The 20,143-nt window shown below is 42.5% G+C and overlaps 1 protein-coding gene across 8 annotated transcripts in view; it reads right to left on the reverse strand.

Annotated features, from left to right (window-relative positions):
• The window catches only part of CNKSR3 (CNKSR family member 3), a 101,648-nt gene that overhangs the window by 39,019 nt on the left and 42,486 nt on the right, over window positions 1-20,143 (reverse strand). Inside the window, exon 1 of one of the 8 annotated variants that reach the window (XM_079939048.1) lies at window positions 4,479-4,490. The exons of 6 other annotated variants lie outside the window; for them this stretch is intronic. The gene's annotated coding sequence lies outside the window, so the exon portion shown is untranslated. Of the gene's footprint in view, window positions 1-4,478; window positions 4,491-20,143 lie in introns of those variants that run through there. One more of the 8 variants, XM_079939050.1, reaches the window with a different exon arrangement.

The raw sequence follows: 20,143 nt of genomic DNA on the forward strand, positions 1-20,143 counted from the left end.
TTCATAGATGACTAAATTAGGGCTCGTGTAAGTTGCATAACTTGTCCACAGTCATATAGCTGGTAAGATGCCAAGAGAAGGATTTTGTCAGCCATTTTCTTCAGCTCAATACAGAAGAGCTCAAATTCAAATCAAGGTTTGTTGCCCCAAGCCCTGATCCTTTTGCATTCTACCCTGCAAACATGAGATTATAAAAATTCCTCTCCAAACACCTTCTTAAATCAGCAGTAAGGTCTAATTACAAAACAGTTATTATTAAAATAGAATCATGGAAACCTAGAGGTACTTAAAAGATACTTCACATTTTATTGAATGCAAAAAATTGGGAAAGTATGGACAAAAGACTAATTACTATGAATTTTTTGCCCTAAATGACTTAGCCAATTTTAAGCCAGATCAAACCAATATCTTACAATCTCCCCTCCTTCAGAAGGTTCTCTTCCTTTGCCTACTTTTAAGCTTTAAAAGGAATTTTTGTTTTAACTTGTCATAAAAATTTAAGACAGCTATATTGTCCATTTCAACCCTGTCACGGCTGAATTGATCTTCCTAAGATTCATATGTTGAAGTTCTAATCAGCAATACAATACCTCAGAACACCACTGTATTTGGAGGTAGTGTCTTTAAAGAGGTGATTAAGTTAAATGAGGTCATATGGATGAGCCCAAACCCAATATGACTGAGTCCTTATAAGAAGAGGAGACACACATACACAGACAAGAACGTGTAAAGACACAGGGAGAAGAAGGTATCTACAAGCCAAGGAGAGAGGCCTCAGAAGAAACCATCTCTGCTAACACTGTGATCTCAGACTTCTAGCCGCCAGAATTTCAAGAGAATAAATTCCTGTTGTTTCAGCCATGCAGGCTGTGATACTTTGTTATGACAGCCCTAACAAACCAACACAAACCTACACTTTATTTCATGTTCATCCACATGCGATAAACTCTTTCCTAAAATAAACAAGGCCCAATGACCAAAAGAATTGCAATTCCTGCTTACTGTGCCAAGCAAGTTCTTTGCTCAAAATATGAGAACAAAACCAACTCATATTAGTTGTCATGTGCAGGATAAACCAGTCCATTAAGTGTAAAGTGAAGGAACCATGCACTATGGATGTTCGTAAAATTTCACCCTTGAATAATAAGTAGAAATAAAGATGAGGCCAGATTTCTCTCTCTTTTTTTTTTTTTTTTTTTGCAGTACGCAGGCCTTCCACTGCTGTGGCCTCTCCCGTTGCGGAGCACAGGCTCCGGACGCGCAGGCTCAGCGGCCATGGCTCACAGGCCCAGCCGCTCCACGGCACGTGGGATCTTCCTGGACTGGGGCACGAACCCATGTCCCCTGCATCAGCAGGCGGACTCTCAACCACTGCACCACCAGGGAAGCCCCAGATTTCTCTTTTAACTATGAAAAGTTTCACTGAAGAAACAGGATTTCAGAAATAGCTTCAGTGCATTAAGGAAATATTTCGGACACAGAGAAGAAGGTTGAGATGAAAGGTGTGATGAAGTTTCTGGATAGCACAAGAGGGAACTGAACAAAACAGCAGAACATCTGCCTGAGAAAAGGCAAGAATCTCCTTGAAGATTCTGAGGAATATAAATGGTCTGATCTCAACTAATCAGAAGATCCCTGAGATGTAGGAGAATTACCAAGTAGAAACACCATGTTGCTACCTACCCAAATACAGAATCTAGAGTGGCTTAAAGACTTTCCCCTATGGAGGCAGCCTAAATGCCCGTCAACAGATGAATGGATAAAGGAGATGTGATATGCATATTACTCAGCCATAAAAAAGAATGAACTAATGCCATTTGCGGCAACATGGATGGACCTTGAGATTATCATACTACGCAAAGTAAGTCAGACAAAGACAAATATCATATGATATCACTTATATATGGAATCTAAAAAAATGATACAAATGAATTTTGAAACAAACTCACAGACAAAGAAAACAAATTTATGGTTACCAAAGGGGAAGGGGTGGGGAGAGATAAATTAGGAGCTTGGGATTAGCAGATAAACACTACTATATACAAAATAGATAAGCAACAAGGGCCTACTGTATAGTACAGGGAACTATATTCAATATCTTGTAATAACCTATAATGGAAAAGACTCTGGAGAGGAATAGAAATACATATATATATATATATATATATGTATATATAACTGAATTACTTTGCTAAACACCTGAAACTAACACAACACTGTAAATCAACTATACTTCAATAAAAAATTTAAAAAGTAAAAAGAATTTCCCCTCAAGGGACATGTCTATTGAATATGCTAAGTTTTAAATAGTATTGTCTCCCGTTTTATTATTCCAATACAAGACGGCCTATTGTTCAGTTATCCTATTGTTTAGAATACAATTACACATTTATAAACAGCCAAATCAAACTATTACGCAGTCCCACGAAGGAGGGGAAAATCCTCAATTTCAAATAAACTGGTTTTAGAATTTGGAATACACAGTACACTTTAACCTATTTGTCAAATGTATCTATTTACCAGTTCTTTGCTTCAAAGAACTTACTGAAAGTCTAGCAGCGCTGAGAGAAACACAGAATTAAATAAAATTAGATTAAACACATTCCATTTACACAAATTAAACACATAATTCAATGTGAAAAGAACCAGGAAGGCAAAGGACAGGGAGTTCCCACAGAATGGAAGCAGCAGAGAGAGACAGCCAGACTTTCTCCCCTCTTCCCAAACCTGTAAATGACCCTAAAATTTCAGAGAAATCCCAAAGGCAACAAGGAAAAAAAAAAAGAAATATCTTACGATTTTTAAAAATACTATTTTATAATTTATATCAGAAAGCAACAGGGCAGTGGTTAACAGCCTGAGTTCCAATCTCAATCCTACTTCTTGCTAACTGGGTACCTGGGGCAAGTTACCCAGTTGGCTCATTTGTAAAACAGAGATAATAACACTACCTACTACACAGATCTGTGATGAAAATTAAGTGTTAATAGTTATAAAGAGCTTAGAACACTATGAAGCAAATAATTACATATTTCGTTCGATTAAAAAGTGATTTATTCAGGTCGTCAGTCCCCTCGGTGTTCAAAACAAAAGTTGCTAGAGAGACACACAAACTCGCAAAAGCTTAGGTAGCCCCCTCTGGAACAGCATAAATTGGAGATAAAATAAAATCTCAACAGCCTTTCTTATTAGCTTCCCCAGAATATATTCCCAAATTTGGTCGTTTACCGTTATCATTGATCCTACCTAAAAATGTTTTAGGATTTATATATTGGAATACAAACACCATGAAAGTAGAGTCTTCATTTTTATTCATTGCTATTCCCCAGCATCTAGAACATTGCTGGTGCATAATGTTTGTGAAATAAATAACTGAACGCATAAGATAGACAAAGAACTTCATGTTCTTACCAATGCACAAGTCACCTGATTTTATTTTCCAACACAAGTGAGTCACTAAAATTAACAGAACTACTGATTGTGATATCAGGGTATTTGTTGCAAGTTTCAATGTTTCAAGATTAAAGGAGGTCATTTCTATACTGGGAAATATTATAAACAAAATGAAACCCCAAAACAAAACTCCAATCTTTGACAAGATACTTGCTCTGTACTAAGGATTAGTTTTTATTAACTAATTAATCTCTCCAAAATGTGGAAAGGATTGTGTACATGAAGATTAAGACATGAGAGTAAATGCCCCAGTGCAAAAACTCTAGAGCTATTCTCTTCTAATTTTCTGTACGAGACTGAAATCAGATTGTTGACTAGATCAGCCTCTGTCCTGGCAGGTGTGGCCCATGAGAAAGACATCCCAAAGCTATGCTTTCAGCCTATAGGCTCAAGGCAGCAAAACCTCTAATTCCACAAAGACAGTGAGCCCAGAGTTGTTCTGACAGCCCTTCACATCAAGTACTTTGATCATTAAAGTATTTTTAACCACAGGATTTTGCTTTATTTTGCTATGTTTTAAAGGAAATGTGATGGTGTTCCGGTTCAAGATGGCGGAGTAGAAGGACATGCGCTCACTCCCTCTTGCAAGAGCACCAGAATCACAACTAACTGCTGAACAATCATTGACAGGAAGACACTGGAACTCACCAAAAAAGACACCCCACATCCAAAGACAAAGGAGAAGCTGCAATGAAACGGCAGGAAGGGCGCAATCACAATAAAATCAAATCCCATTACCACTGGGTGTGTGAATCACAAACTGGAGATCACTTATACCACAGAAATCCAGCCACTAGAGTGCAGGTTCTGAGCCCCACAGCAGGCTTCCCAACCTGGGGGTCTGGCAACAGGAGGAGAAATTTCCAGAGAATCAGACTTTGGAGGCTAGCAGAATTTGATTGCAGGACTTCGACAGGACTTGGGGAAAAACAGACTCCACTCTTGGAGGGCACACACAAAGTAGTGTGCTCATCAGGACCGGGAGGAAAGAGCAGTGACCCCAGAGGAGACTGAACCAGACCTACCTGCTAGTGTTGGAGGGTCTCCTGCAGAGGCTGGGAGTGGCTATGGCTCACCATGGGGACAAGGACACTGGCAGCAGAATTTCTGGGAAGTACTCCTTGGCATGAGCCCTCCCAGAGTCCGCCATTAGCCCCACCAAAGAGCTGGGTAGACTCCAGTGCTGGGTCGCCTCAGGCCAAACAACCAACAGGGAGGGAACCCAGCCCCACCCATCAGCAGACAAGTGGATTCAAGCTATACTGAGCTCTGTCCACCAGAGCAAAACCCAGCTCTACCCGCCACCAATCCCTCCCATCAGGAAGCTTGCATAAGACTCTTAGATAGCCTCATCCACTAGAGGGCAGACAGCAGAAGCAAGAAGAACTACAATCCTGCAGCCTGTGGAACGAAAACCACATTCACAGAAAGATAGACAAAATGAAAAGGCAGAGGGTATGGACCAGAAGAAGGAACAAGATAAAACCCCAGAAAAACAATTAAAGGAAGTGGAGATAGGCAACCTTCCAGAAAAATAATTCAGAATAATGATAGTGAAGATGATCCAGGACCTCAGATAAAGAATGGAGGCAGAGATCAAGAAGATGCAAGAAATGTTTAACAAAGGCCTAGAAGAATTAAAGAACAAACACCTAGAAGAATTAAAGAACAAACAAACAGAGATGAACAACACAGTAACTGAAATGAAAAATACACTAGAAGGAATCAATAGCAGAATAACCGAGGCAGAAGAACAGATAAGTGACCTGGAAGACAGAATGGTGGAATTCATTGCCGTGGAACAGAAGAAAGAAAAAAGAATGAAAAGAAATGAAGACAGCCTAAGAGAACTCTGGGACAACATTAAATGCACCAACATTCACATTACAGCAGTCCCAGAAGGAGAAGAGAGAGAGAAAGGACCCAAGAAAATATTTGAAGAGATTATAGTCGAAAACTTCCCTAACATGGGAAGGGAAATAGCCACCCAAGTCCAGGAAGTGCAGAGAGTCCCAGGCAGGATAAACACAACGAGAAACACGCTGAGACACATAGTAATCAAATTGACAAAATCAAAGACAAAGAAAAATTATTAAAAGCAACAAGGGAAAAATGACAAATAACATACAAGGGAACTCCCATAAGATTAACGGCTGATTGCTCAGCAGAAATTAAAAAGCCAGAGGGAGTGGCACGATATATTTAAAGTGATGAAGGGGAAGAACCTACAACCAAGATTACTCTACTGGCAAGGATCTCATTCAGACTCGATGGAGAAGTCAAGAGCTTTACAGACAAGCAAAAGCCAAGAGAATTCAGCACCAACAAACGAGCTCTACAACAAATGCTAAAGGAACTTCTCTAAGTGGGAAACACAAGAGAAGAAAAGGACCCACAAAAACAAACCCAAAACAATTAAGGAAATGGTCATAGGAACATATATATAGATAATTAACTTAAACGTGAATGGATTAAATGCTCCAACCAAAAGACACAGGCTTGCTGAATGGATACAAAAACAAGACACATATATATGCTGTGTACAAGAGACCCACTTCAGACCTAGGGACACATACAGACTGAAAGTGAGGGGATGGAAAAAGATATTCCATGCAAATGGAAATCAAAAGAAAGCTGAAGTAGTAATTCTCATAACAGACAAAATAGACTTTAAAATAAAACTATTACAAGAGACAGACAAGGACACTACATAATGATCAAGGGATCAATCCAAGAAGAAGATATAACAATGATAAATATTTATGCACCCAACATAGGAGCACCTCAACACATAAGGCAAGTGCTAACAGCTATAAAAGAGGAAATCGACAGTAACACAATCATAGTGGGGTACTTTAACACCTCATTTACACCAATGGACAGATCATCCAAACAGAAAATTAATAAGGAAACACAAGCTTTAAATGACACAATAGACCAGATAGATTTAATTGATATTTATAGGACATTCCATCCAAACACAGATTACACTTTCTTGTCACACGGAACATTCTCCAGCATAGATCACATCTTGGGTCACGAATCAAGCCTCAGTAAATTTAAGAAAATTGAAATCATATCAAGCATCTTTTCTAACCACAACATTATGAGATTAGAAATGAATTACAGGGAAAAAAACGTAAAGAACACATACACATGGAGGTTAAACAATACGTTACTAAATAACCAGAGATCACTGAAGAAATCAAAGACGAAATCAAAAAATACCTAGAGACAAATGAGGATGAAAACACAACGATCCAAAACCTATGGGTGCAGCAAAAGCAGTTCTAAAAGGGAAGTTTATAGCTATACAAGCCTACCTCAAGAAACAAGAAAAATCTCAAATAAACAATCTAACCTTACACCTAAAGGAACCAGAGAAAGAAGAACAAACAAAACCCAAAGTTAGCAGGAGGAAAGAAATCATAAAGATCACAGCAAAAATAAATGAAATAGAAACAAAGAAAACAATAGCTAAGATAAATAAAAGTAAAAGCTGGTTCTTTGAGAAGATAAACAAAATTGATAAACCATTAGTCAGACTCATCAAGAAAAAGAAACAAAATGGATAAACCATTAGTCAGACTCAAGAAAAAGAGGGAGAGGACTCAAATCAATAAAGTTAGAATTGAAAAAGAAGTTACAACAGACACTGCAGAAATACAAAGCATCCTTAGAGACTACTACAAGCAACTCTATGCCAATAAAATGGATAACCTGGAAGAAATGGACAAATTCTTAGAAAGGTATAACCTTCCAAGACTGAACCAGGAAGAAATAGAAAATATGAACAGACCAAGCTCAAGTAAAGAAATTGAAACTGTGATTAAAAATCTTCCAACCGGGGCTTCCCTGGTGGCGCAGTGGTTGAGAGTCGGCCTGCCAGTGCAGGGGACACGGGTTCGTGCCCCGGTCTGGGAGGATCTCACATGCCGTGGAGCGGCTGGGCCCGTGAGCCATGGCCGCTGAGCCTGCGCGTCCGGAGCCTGTGCTCCGCAACGGGAGAGGCCACAGCAGTGAGAGGCCCGTGTACCGCAAAAAAAAAAAATAATAATAATAATAAAAATCTTCCAACCAACAAAAGTCCAGGACCAGAGGGCTTCACAGGTGAATTTTATCAAACATTTAGAGAAGAGCTAACACCTATCCTTCTCAAACTCTTCCAAAAAATTGCAGAGGAAGGAACACTCCCAAACTCATTCTATGAGGCCACCATCATCATGATACCAAAACCAGACAAAGATGTTACAAAAAAGAAAATTACAGGCCAATAACCCTGATGACCATAGATGCAAAAATCCTCAACAAAATACTAGCAAACAGAATCCAACAACACATTAAAAGGATCATACACCATGATCAAGTGGGATTTATCCCAGGGATGCAAGGATTCTTCAATATACGCAAATCAATGTGATACACCATATTAACAAATTGAAGAATAAAAACCATATGATCATCTCAATAGATGCAGAAAAAGCTTTTGACAAAATTTAACACCCATTTATGATCAAAACTCTCCAGAGAATGGGCATAGAGGGAACCTACCTCAACATAATAAAGGCCATATACAACAAACGCACAGCAAACATCATTCTCAATGGTGAAAAACTGAAACCATTTCCTCTAAGACAGGAACAAGACAATGATGTCCACTCTCACCACTATTGTCAACATAGTTTTGGAAGTCCTGGTCACAGCAATCAGAGAAGAAAAAGGAATAAAAGGAACACAAATTGGAAAAGAAGAAGTAAAACTGTCACTGTTTGCAGATGACATGATACTATACATAGAGAATCCTAAAGATGCCACCAGAAAACTACTAGAGCTAATCAATGAATTTGGTAAAGTTTCAGGATATAAAATTAATGCACAGAAATCTCTTGCATTCCTATATACTAGTGATGAAAAATCTGAAAGAGAAATTAAGGAAACACTCCCATTTACCATTGCAACAAAAAGAATAAAATACCTAGGAATAAACCTACCTAGGGAGACAAAAGACCTGTATGCAGAAAACTGTAAGACACTGATGAAAGAAATTAAAGATGATACCAACAGATGGAAGATATACTATCCAAGATATATGTTCTTGGATTGGAAGAATCAATATTGTGAAAATGACTATACTACCCAAAGCAATCTACAGATTCAATGCAATCCCTATCAAATTACCAATGGCATTTTTTACAGAACTAGAACAAAAAATCTTAAAATTTGTATGGAGACAAAAAAGACCCCGAATAGCCAAAGCAGTCTTGAGGGAGAAAAACGGAGCTGGAGAAATCAGACTTCCTGACTTCAGACTATACTACAAAGCTACAGTAATCAAGACAATATGGTACTGGCACAAAAACAGAAATATAGATCAATGGAACAGGATAGAAAGCCCAGAGATAAACCCACGCACCTATGGGTAACTAATCTATGACAAAGGAGGCAAGGATATACAATGGAGAAAAGGTAGTCTCTTCAATAAGTGGTGCTGGGAAAACTGGACAGCTACATGTAAAAGAATGAAATTAGAACACTCCCTAACACCATTCACAAAAATAAACTCAAAATGGATTAAAGACCTAAATGTAAGGCCAGACACTATGAAACTCTTAGAGGAAAGCATAGGAAGAACACTCTTTGACATAAATCACAGCAGTATCTTTTTTGATACACCTCCTAGAGTAATGGAAATAAAAACAAAAATAAACAAATCGGACCTAACGAAACTTAAACGCTTTTGCAAAGCAAAAGAAACTACAGACAAGACAAAAAGACAACCCTCAAAATGGGAGAAAATATTTGCAAACAAATCAACGGACAAAGGATTAATCTCCAAAATATATAAACAGCTCATGCAGCTCAATATTAAAAAAACAACAATCAAGTCCAAAAATGGGCAGAAGACCTAAGTAGACATTTCTCCAAAGAAGACAAACAGATGACCAAGAAGCACATGAAAAGCTGCTCAACATCACTAATTATTAGAGAAATGCAAATCAAAACTACAGTGAGGTATCATCTCACACCAGTTAGAATGGGCATCATCAGAAAATCTACAAGCAACAAATGCTGGAGAGGGTGTGGAGAAAAGGGAAACCTCTTGAACTGTTGGTGGGAATGTAAATTGATACAGCCACTATGGAGAACAGTAGGGAGGTTCCTTAAAAAACTGAAAATAGAACTACCATGTGGCCCAGCAATCCCACTACTTGGGCATATACCCAGAGAAAACCATAATTCAAAAAGACACATGCACCCCAATGTTCATTGCAGCACTATTTACAATAGCCAGGTCATGGAAGCCACCTAAATGCCCATCGACAGATGAATGGATAAAGAAGATGTGGTATATATATACAATGGAATATTACTCAGCCATAAAAAGAAACGAAACTGAGTCATTTGTAGAGACGTGTATGAATCTAGAGACTGTCATACAGAGTGAAATAAGTCAGAAAGAGAAAAACAAATACCGTATATTAACGCACATATGTGGAACCTAGAAAAATGGTACAGATCACCCAGTTTGCAGGGTAGAAATAGAGACACAGATGTAGAGAACAAACATATGGACACCAAGGGGGGAAAGCGGCAAGGGGTGGGGTTGGGGGTGTGATGAATTGGACGATTGGGATTGACATGTATACACTGATGTGTATAAAATGGATGACTAATAAGTACCTGCCGTATAAAAAAAAATAAGTAAAATAAAATTCAAAAATAAATAAATAAAGTAAATGTGTTGATTCGGAAATCGATCTAATTAACGCTTGTAGATTTGCATCTCATGTAGGTCCCCTAAAAGGGCCACCAAGTGCCAGATGATGCAAACAGGGTTTGGGTATACTGTATTCTTTGACTAGGAGAATCAATCACAGATCACACAATTCAATTTAATTCCACAACAGTATGGAGCAATGACCACATACAAGGCACTGTTCTGGGGAGGAACCTCCAATGCAAAGGAGATGAACATTTAGCAGGAGGTCCGTTCCTGATGATCTGAACCAAAGGGAAGGAAGCAAGGCTTGGGTGGAACATTTACATCTCATTACAATATTCTCGGAATTCCCAACACTTCTAAAAACATTAAATGGTTAAGGATCTGACATCAAAACTCCTCCGCCTTCTCAACTTACTGACACTCCTGATTCAATGTATTATAACATCTCCCCAAAATTCAGAAGAGTGGTCTACTGTTCGGACCTCCAAGTATCTTTTCGTGAAGTGAGACACGCAACTCTATCCTAGAATGACTTTCTTTGTCACCCCGTTTTGTTGAAGTCTGTAGGCCTTAATTTTAAAACTAGCTGATAGGGGACTTCCCTGGTGATCCAGTGGCTAAGACTCTGCCTTCCCAATGTAGGGGACCCAGGTTCAATCCCTGATCAGGGAACTAGATCCCACATGCCACAACTAAGAGTTCACATGCCGCAATGAAAAGATCCTGCATGCAGAAACGAAGATCCCATGTACTGCAACTGAGACCCGGCGCAGCCAAATAAATAAATAAATATTAAAAAACAAAACAAAAACAAAAAACTACCTGATAAAACCGGTTTAAGTATAGCAGTATGAATTCAGGCAATAACACCATGTTTGAAACACAGGGTGTACTGAGTTTTAGCTCCATAACGTTGAAGGACTGAGGAATTCTTTTTGCCTGGTCAGACGGGCCCCTGACCCAAAGGCCTTTCCTAATGAGTCAAAACTACAATCAGTGTCTCCAGGAAGAACGGTGAAGGGGGGAGTCTGTTACCGACCAGGGTTCTTGGCCTCCTTAATCAACAGAAATTGATCAGAGGCCAGACAAAAAATTCCGGCAAGGCTTTATTGGGGCCCCTGCTGCAGCAGGGGGAGCAAAAACAAGTAACAGGTTCCCTTGCTCACTCCCGGAGGTGGGGCGAGCTGGTTCCTTATATAGGGTGAGGGTGGGGGCGGGTCCAGAGGGATGGGCTGGAGTGGGGGCTTAGGTGTTTTGCCCGCCCCTTTGGAGGGGTTGAGTGCAGGGGGCATGCGCAGTGCCCTGCTTTTGCTCCCGGCTCTTCAGAAGCAGCTGTTGGGTTTTTGCTCTTTTTGTATCTTGTCCAGAATCTGCCCCAGCTGTGCATGCACGCAGTTCTTTTCAGTCCCTTGTAGCTTCTTTGTATTCTGTTGCCCGAGGAGACGTGTGTCCAGGTGCAGGCGCTGAAGCAAAGGGTCCCAGGTCCCAGCCTGTCTCAGCCCCAGCAGCAGCCTGAGACAAAAGGACACAGCCAGCTGTGCCGCTGCCTTTGCAGCTGCTGAGACCCCTGACGGAAGCACAGTTCCTCCCTCTGGATATGGAAGGACCCAATTTCCTCACAAGCCATCCTCTTTCTCCCGTGTCAGAATATCCTGTGTGCACTCTGAGGGGAGAAAACTGCAGCCATGACCTCCCTTCTTCAGCTCAGGATCCGCCACCAATCTCAAAAGGACAAGGAGTAGCAAGAAAAGCAAAATGAACTGCACACTGAAGGTAACACAAGCCCAAGCCAACTATCAAAAACGGTGAATTGATGTTGCTAATCAAAGGATGACCAGATCTAAGAGAACTACTAGAAATACGGTGTCACATCTCACGATGTAACATCCTAATGTTAATGAAGAATCGCACATTAAACATACATTTGCCTTGTGATTTTTAAACAATATTTCTTACCCTTTGGATATGCCTAATTCTTATGTTAGGTTTTATAATATGCACTATAGTCCAGTAGAATGTGTGTATTACTTAGAGATAAATGTCTACGTACTGTCAGTGTGTGCCCGCAAATTATTTACTTATGGAAAAGCACGATCAAAAATCTGAAGGCGGGGCTTCCCTGGTGGCGCAGTGGTTGAGAGTCCGCCTGCCGATGCAGGGAACATGGGTTCGTGCCCCGGTCCGGGAAGATCCCACATGCCGCGGAGCGGCTGGGCCCGTGAGCCATGGCCGCTGAGCCTGCGCGTCCGGAGCCTGTGCTCCGCAACGGGAGAGGCCACAACAGTGAGAGGCCCGTGTACCGCCAAAAAAAAAAATTTTTTTTTAAAAATCTGAAGGCTACAGAGCTATACAGTGATGCGTTCCAAATTCTGCTCTCTAATCTAAAACTCAACACAGTTCAAACCTAAACTCATCCTTCTCATCAAGCCTGCCTCTCCCCCATTTTCCTTATTTTGGTCAATGACCCCAAGGCGTACAGAGCTGTCCAGCCAGGAAGTGGAAGCCATCCGCCTCCTCCTCCAGATTCTTCATCCCCAGGACTTCAAGTCTTCAGGTTTTTGAGTTCTCGCCATCTTAATGCTGAGTACCCCTCCACTAGATCTCCTCTGTCTTGTCTTACTGTCACAGCTGCCCAGGTTTCTACAATCATCCAGAAACTGGTTCCCATGCTCAGTCCCTCCTTCCTCTTGGTTCGTCCTCCACAATCTCACCTGAGCAAAACCATCCCCTCCCTGACAGAGCGAAATCTGTGAGCTTAGCTGGGCATTCCAAGCGCTTGAGGACCTGTTGTCTGCCAAACGCCTCTACAATCCCACTTTTCTATAACATTCATCTTTCTGGTGAGGATGTAGAAAAACACCCATTTCGCTGAGTTTCTCCAAAAGGAACAAAGGTGTAACTCACAGATCGGTAAATACAGCGCATGGGCCAAATCTGGCCCACCGCCCGGTTTTGGAGGTAAAGTTTTATGGGAACACAGCCATGCTCTTTTGTTTACATACTGTCTCTGGCTGTCTTCGAGATACAATAACAGAACTGAGTAACTGAGACAGAGACCAAATGCCCACAAGGCCTAAAATACTTACTATCTGGCCTTCTAGAGAAAAGGTGTGCAAAGCCTTGGTATAAGTAACAGCAGCAAGGAGTACAGAGTGATGGTAAATCTGCCAACTGGAAAAACAGACTAGACTGGGAATGAAGTGAATCTGATTGTTTCTTTTCTTTTGATATTTTTGAAAGAATCATTTAATATAATTACACTGAATTAAAAAGCAGAGAAAATGTTATCTCCTTCCCTCCCTCCCCCAAAAAATCCTGAACATGTTTTAGGAGACCTCTTACAACTTTTTATCCACTTTATATAATAAAACTCACCAATTTTCAGTGTACCAGTCAATGAGTTTTGACCAATACATACAGCCATGTAACCACACCACAATCATGATGTGAACATTTCTGTCACTCCAGACAGTTCCCTTGTGCCCTCTTGCTGTGTCAGTTCTTTCCCTACGGCCCCTGCAGCCAATAACCTGCTTTCTAATGAAGGGAACCTGATTTCTTAGTCTGGCTTTAGTCCATGTCCTGCGATGCACAACACTGGCTAAACCACTTACTTCCGGTTCTTGGGCTCCTCGAGTGAACTAAGAGGCTTCCTTTAAAACTGACACCCACATACACTACTGCTCGCTGCTCTGATTTTCTCAGTCATCCTGCCAGGCTTCTGGTTAAATATAATTTGAAGAAAGGGGACAACAACTAAATTCATTGTCTGAAAAGCAGGTTAAAAGAACTCTCAGTACCTTTCAGATCTAAAAGTCTACACTTCTCCACTTAGTATTTTACCTGTACTTACAATTGCAGAGTATGAAGAAGGAAATAAACTGCCCAGAAACTTAAATCCCAAACCTCCTCAGAGCCAAAAAACAATTAGCAAATGAATGAACTTGGTCCTGAGAAAAACTCTGTCGGGTCTTCTGCCCTGATGAGAGCTGTGAGCATGTGAAGCCGTTGCTGAGGCCTCCCAGCTGCCTTCAAAGCAGACGCTGCGTGAAATCCAAACACAACCACAGATCCAGCCGCGAGGACCCTGGAAGCTCAATTAAGAACCAACAAAGCCTCTTCACTATGTTTCTGGAAGGAGCAACCGATTTGAAGGAGGAGGAACATGCGGCTGTCCGTTTGGGGTGGGGAGGAAGGCATCAAGCTGAAAGAACAGAAATGCTGAAGACAAAATAAAAGTCTGTGCTCTTAACCATCTGGGCAAAGCTGGTCTGCACATCATGGAAGAGCTGCAAGAGAATGCAGCAACGAATCCATGGCTTCAAGTTCTTACAAGAAGCAACAAAAAAACAGTACTTTGTTTCTAAAGCAAACTCAACTTTCTTACTAGCTACCAGTGTCTTCTAAGACTTACCTCACTCAGAAGACATCAGAAGATGGAACTGAAAAACAGCTACTCTTTGGGTTTTACTACGTAAGTAGAGGATTTATTACTAAAACAAAACTTGGAAGTAGCAAATATGTCCATGCCAGGATAATTTAAGGAAGTGAAAATAGGAGTTCAAGGATTCAAGCTACCCAGAAAACAAGTCAGATGGACTGCTCTCGTTTGAGGTTTCTGAACTGGGAAGGAATGCATCCCAGCTGAAGATTTTAACCAGGAAAGCCTGGGTTCCAAGTTGAAGGTCTGGCAAACCCACCCGCCGCCCCCCAGCCCTCCACCCACCCAGACTCTGCACAACTTCTGATGCTGTGAAAGGGACCCAGCCTGCCATGCCCCCAGCATCCCGAGTCCAGCCACGAAGGGGAGAAGTGCCCAGAGAGGGGGCAGGGGACAGGACAGAAGCTAGTGTTATCTGAAATCATCTTCTGGATGATCTTTAGACACTGCTCTAAATCACTGGGGGAAAAAAAACTGACATGCAAATCACAATTAACCAAAGAACTGAGGGTCTAACGACCAGAATTCAGACTATAATGACAGCCCTGAATGCTCAGCGTTGAGTTCCTCTTCCCTTACCCCCACCCCCAAAAGGTATCATGAACTTGAAAGATAACACCAAGGGCAGGGAAGAAATTGAACAGTGACGTAGACGTCTGAGGTTGTGTGTGTGTGTATGCGTGTGTTTGCGTAGACGTCCATATACGTGCATATCATCGTTGTTATTCAACAAAAACTGCAAACCAAGTTTTCAGATTCTCAAAACAAAAACAAAATTGTGAAGATGAACACAAAGCATGCCACAATACTCTGGTAAAAGAAATGTGTACTTTCCAAGGTTGGTTGTTGTAATTCAGTAACCAAACCATTGTATCCAATTCTGGAACACCTGGACCAAGCGGGGAGGGGGGCAACATGTGAAAGAGGAGGAAAGAATGTCCTTCACCCAGTAAATTGTACTCTCCACCACCCCAGCACAGTTTATTTTTCCAAAACTATAAATTAGATTTGGTCTAAGAACCAAACATTGGCTACAAGTATTGTCACTGGCATGCCTACCCTGAACCGAAGGAAGAATTAACTAGTTCCCTGGACACGCAGCAAGTTTAAGTTCATAGAACTGCAGACGATCAGCTCAGAGTGTGGACCATGCGGTGGCCACGGCAACAAACCTGGAAGCTTCGCCCACTGCTTGGGTGTCATTACTGCCCAGGGGCAAGTCCCATCTTGAGATGAACATATAATGCATCAATCACCTCCAATTCACCTGGGTCCATCAACATTTCCATGGGAAAACTGCAGTCTATTCAACCATCTACCAACACTGCACAGTCCAAACAGCTGGGCTGCACAGGAAACTGAACTCCTGCATTGCTAGGGGGCTGCAGGGTTTACAGGGCGCCTGCCCATGCGATGATGTCTCATTGATCCCTGCGAGGAGCCGGGGGAGGATGCTGGCCAGGTCATTACTATCTCTACTTTACTGACTGAGGAAACGTAAATGCAGAGCGTGCCTTCCCCGTGACATCATGGCCCTAAAAGGCAGAGCTAAGGCAGAGCCTAAACATCAATGGGGCACCCAAATCCTTGTGGGGTCTGAGGTCATCAATAAAGAAATGGATGAAAGTGACTTAATTAAGTACATTAATTAAGTACAGACTATGCTTCAGGCACCATGCTGAGCACAGCAGAAATGGTATAAGATGTAGTAATTGAAGATCAAAGGATCATAAATGAAACAAGGGAAGGAGCTTAGATTAAGCCCATTTTACAGGCCAGGAGAGTACCTGTGGCCATGGAGGTAGAGCGTTTGGGAGCAAGGCCTCTGGAGCCCGACTGCCTGGATTCAGTTCCGCTACTTCCCAGCTGTGTGACCTCATACAAGTAACTTAACCTCTCTGTGCCTCAGTTTTTTCACCCACAAAATGGAGAAGCTAAGAGTACCTACACCTCGTGGGGTTATCTGGATGAGTAAATGTGTTAAAATTTGTAAATAAGTTAATATTCTTAAAGCACTTACAGATATTAGTGATAGGTACATAGTAAGTGCTAGTTAACTGTGAAAATACAAAGTTTTTGGTTTGTTTTTTTTGTGGTACGTGGGCCTCTCACTGTTGTGGCCTCTCACTGTTGTGGCCTCTCCCATTGCGGAGCACAGGCTCCGGACGCGCAGGCTCAGCGGCCACGGCTCACGGGCCCAGCCGCTCCGCGGCATGTGGGATCTTCCCAGACCGGGGCACGAACCCGCGTCCCCTGCATCGGCAGGTGGACTCCCAACCACCGCGCCACCAGGGAAGCCCACAAAGTGTTAAATTTTAAAAAAAAGAAATGAAACTGGGGCTCACGGACCTGTCGAGTAACTGGCCTAAGTCACAGAACCAACAAGACGCAGAGTCAGGATTGAAAACCATTTCTGAGCATTGTGAAAGGACAGCGCAGAAGCCTGTACGGGATCGGAAGACATGGAGGTTTGATGCAAGAAGTTGACATTATCAGCAGCTGATGCCTTTTACTTGGTGAGGTCGCAGGGGAAGGGGCCGAAGGAGATGCTCACATACCAGGAGGGTGGAGAAAGGCCCTCACAGCTGCTATATTGGGGACAGCTGCCTAGAACAATGAAGCAGGTTTGTCAGGCAGCAGTAGACTTTTTTTATTTTTTAATAACAGCTTTATTGAAATATAATGTATATACCCTACAAGTCACCTATATAGAGTGCACAATTCAATGAGTTCTAGTATATTCATGCCACCATAACCATAACCAATCTTATTTTCAACACTCCCCCCCCCCACAAAAACTCCCTGGGCCCATCATCAGTCACTGCCCATGTCACACAGCCCACCGCCCACCACTGGGCCATCACTAACCTATTTTCTGTCTCTTTGGGTTCGCCTGGCGATTTCACATGATGGATTCCGCACACTGCACATAAATCGGGTCATACAATATACGGTCTTGGGTGATGGGCGTCTTTCACGTAGATTAACGTTCTGAAGACTCATTAAAACCTTCTCAACACACAGTTTAAATGTTACTCCCTTGCTCCAAGCCCTGTGAGATCAAAATCCACAGCCAGCAAAGTCCAGGCTAGTCTGTCCGGGTCCTGCCCGCCTCTCCAACTTCGTCTCCTGCCACATTCTCCCCAGACCATCGCGTTGGCCACTGAGGATATCTGGCCCTTTCTACCTCAAGGCCTGTCACTGTGACGCTCCTTTAACCTGGAACGTTCGTGCCTTCTCACCTCTCAGTCTCAACTCAAATATCACATCGCAGGGATGCCTCCAGTGGAGCCCGGTACGCACAAGAGCCCCCAAATCGCTGTTCTTCCCTGTGTGTCCTGTTTGCTTCCTTCACAGGACTTAGCAAGCCTGGGAGTATTTATTTGTTCATTATCCTGCATTTGCCTCTCTCCCTCTCTAAAATATGGGGCTGGGGCCACGCCCGTGTTGATGACTCAGCCTTACACCTCATGCATTGCCTGGCACAATGCGACGCTCAAATATTGGCTGGATAAAAGAGAGAAAAGAAAAGAAATCCTGGTTGAGGTTGAAGATCCCAACTCTGACAGGGGTGAATTGTTGAGGTTGTAGGACCCCCTCACCTGTCACATTCCTCTTAGTGACCCTGTCCGGTTCTCACCTTCTTATCTTTCTTTCATGAACCCCCTGAGACCAGAGCTACAGATAGTCCTGATGGGAAAATCGACAGAGAAGGTCCTAGCCCTTGCAGCTTATGGTGTGGCGGGGGAAGAATCTTCTAGATTGTTCAACACAAATTCCCCACAAGTTTACCATAATTGTGGCTTGAGAGAACGTCCACTCTGGTTTCCTGAGTGATTAAAGTGAAGCTTTCTCCTCCAGAAAATCCCATTGTTACTGCACTCTGGGGAAACATGAAATGCCTCATGTCCTATGCTACTGAGTGACATTGATCTCATAGGTCCTCATCTTGCAAAGTCGCCTTTATGTTGTGCAGGGGCAACACCAGGTAGGCCTGTGGCTCTAACCTTAGGAGCTATGTGACCTCGAGCAGACCTTGTCCCCTGTTCTCCAGTGTGTAAAGGCAGGGGCTGGAAAGTTGACCCCATGGCCAACCAGCACTGAATTTCTACCACTCTGTAATCTTTTTTGCTTTTCTCTTTGGCCATGCCGCGCAGCTTGCAGGATCTTAGTTCCCCAACCAGGGATCAAACCCAGGCCCACGGCAGTAAAAGTGCCAAGCCCTAACCATTGGACCACCAGGGAATTCCCATACGGATCTATAATCTTCGGTCACTGCCTTCTTCCCATCTTCAAATTAATAGGATACCACCATCATCCAACCTCCTATTAACAGAAAGGGCAAGGGCCCAAATACCAAAGCCGGCTCCCATCCACAGGGCAGGTAGTTGACACTATTTGTACACAGTAACGGACACGAGGAAAAAATAGTACTTTTGAGGTTAATACCTTGTAAGATCATATAGGCCCAGAATGAGGGCAGAATTCAAAAGTATACTTGTTTTCGAATTATACATAATTTAAAGACTGGCCCTCTGCTGGCTCAGCAAGCACTGACTCAGGATGTGGTGCGACTAGCCTCCCTGGATCCGCTCCCTTCTCATGAAGCAGGGCAGGCAGCGCCCGCTCTGTCTCCCTCAACGAGGGACCAGACGATGGCTACAGAGCTTTCTGAGATACACAAAAGAAAAAAATCTACACATGGAAACATTCACACTGACATACAGTACAAATTATAGATTTTAAGAGAACATTAAAGAAAGTCAAGGGCCAGGGCTCCCCTGGTGGTGCAGTGGTTGAGAGTCCGCCTGCCAATGCAGGGGACACGGGTTCGAGCCCTGGTCCGGGAAGATCCCACATGCCGCGGAGCAACTAAGCCCGTGCTCCGCAACAGGCAAAGCCACCGCAATGAGAAGCCTGCGCACCGCCACGAAGAGTAGCCCCCGCTCGCCTCAAACAGAGAAAGCCCGTGCGCAGCAACAAAGACCCAACGCAGCCAAAATAAATAAATTTATTAAAAAAAAGAAAAGAAAGAAAGAAAGTCAAGGGCCAGACTGAGCCACAAAGCCTAAGCTCCCAGGATCCTCTCAGGTGTGGCATCAGGATACGGGAGGAAACGCAGGTGAACACCCTCCAAGAGGTCTGTATTTGGTGAACAAACAGAGGAGTTTCAGTCTTAAGACCTGCAAAATTGATGGCTTCCAACAAATTCTAAAGCCTTTAATGCAAAATAAAATAGGGTTGATTTCTCTCACCAAATACTATGGCTGAGAAGATATCAAGTTTTCTGTGATATAAAATTAAGAAGAAACTTCTTAAAATTGGGAAAAATAAATATATAAAATTACAAACAGTTAAATGTCACTTACCACATGGCAGGCACCTTGCCAAAATTTAATATATATAAACCATTTAATCCTCCCAGTGTCCCCAAGATTGGGTACTATAAGTGTCCCACTTCGGAGCTGAAGAGCTGAGGCACAGAGAGGGGAGGTGACTTGCCCAAGGCCACACAGAGCCAGGCT

This window comes from Stenella coeruleoalba, assembly GCF_951394435.1.
Source record: "Stenella coeruleoalba genome assembly, chromosome: 12".
Classification (NCBI taxonomy): Eukaryota; Metazoa; Chordata; class Mammalia; order Artiodactyla; family Delphinidae; genus Stenella; species Stenella coeruleoalba.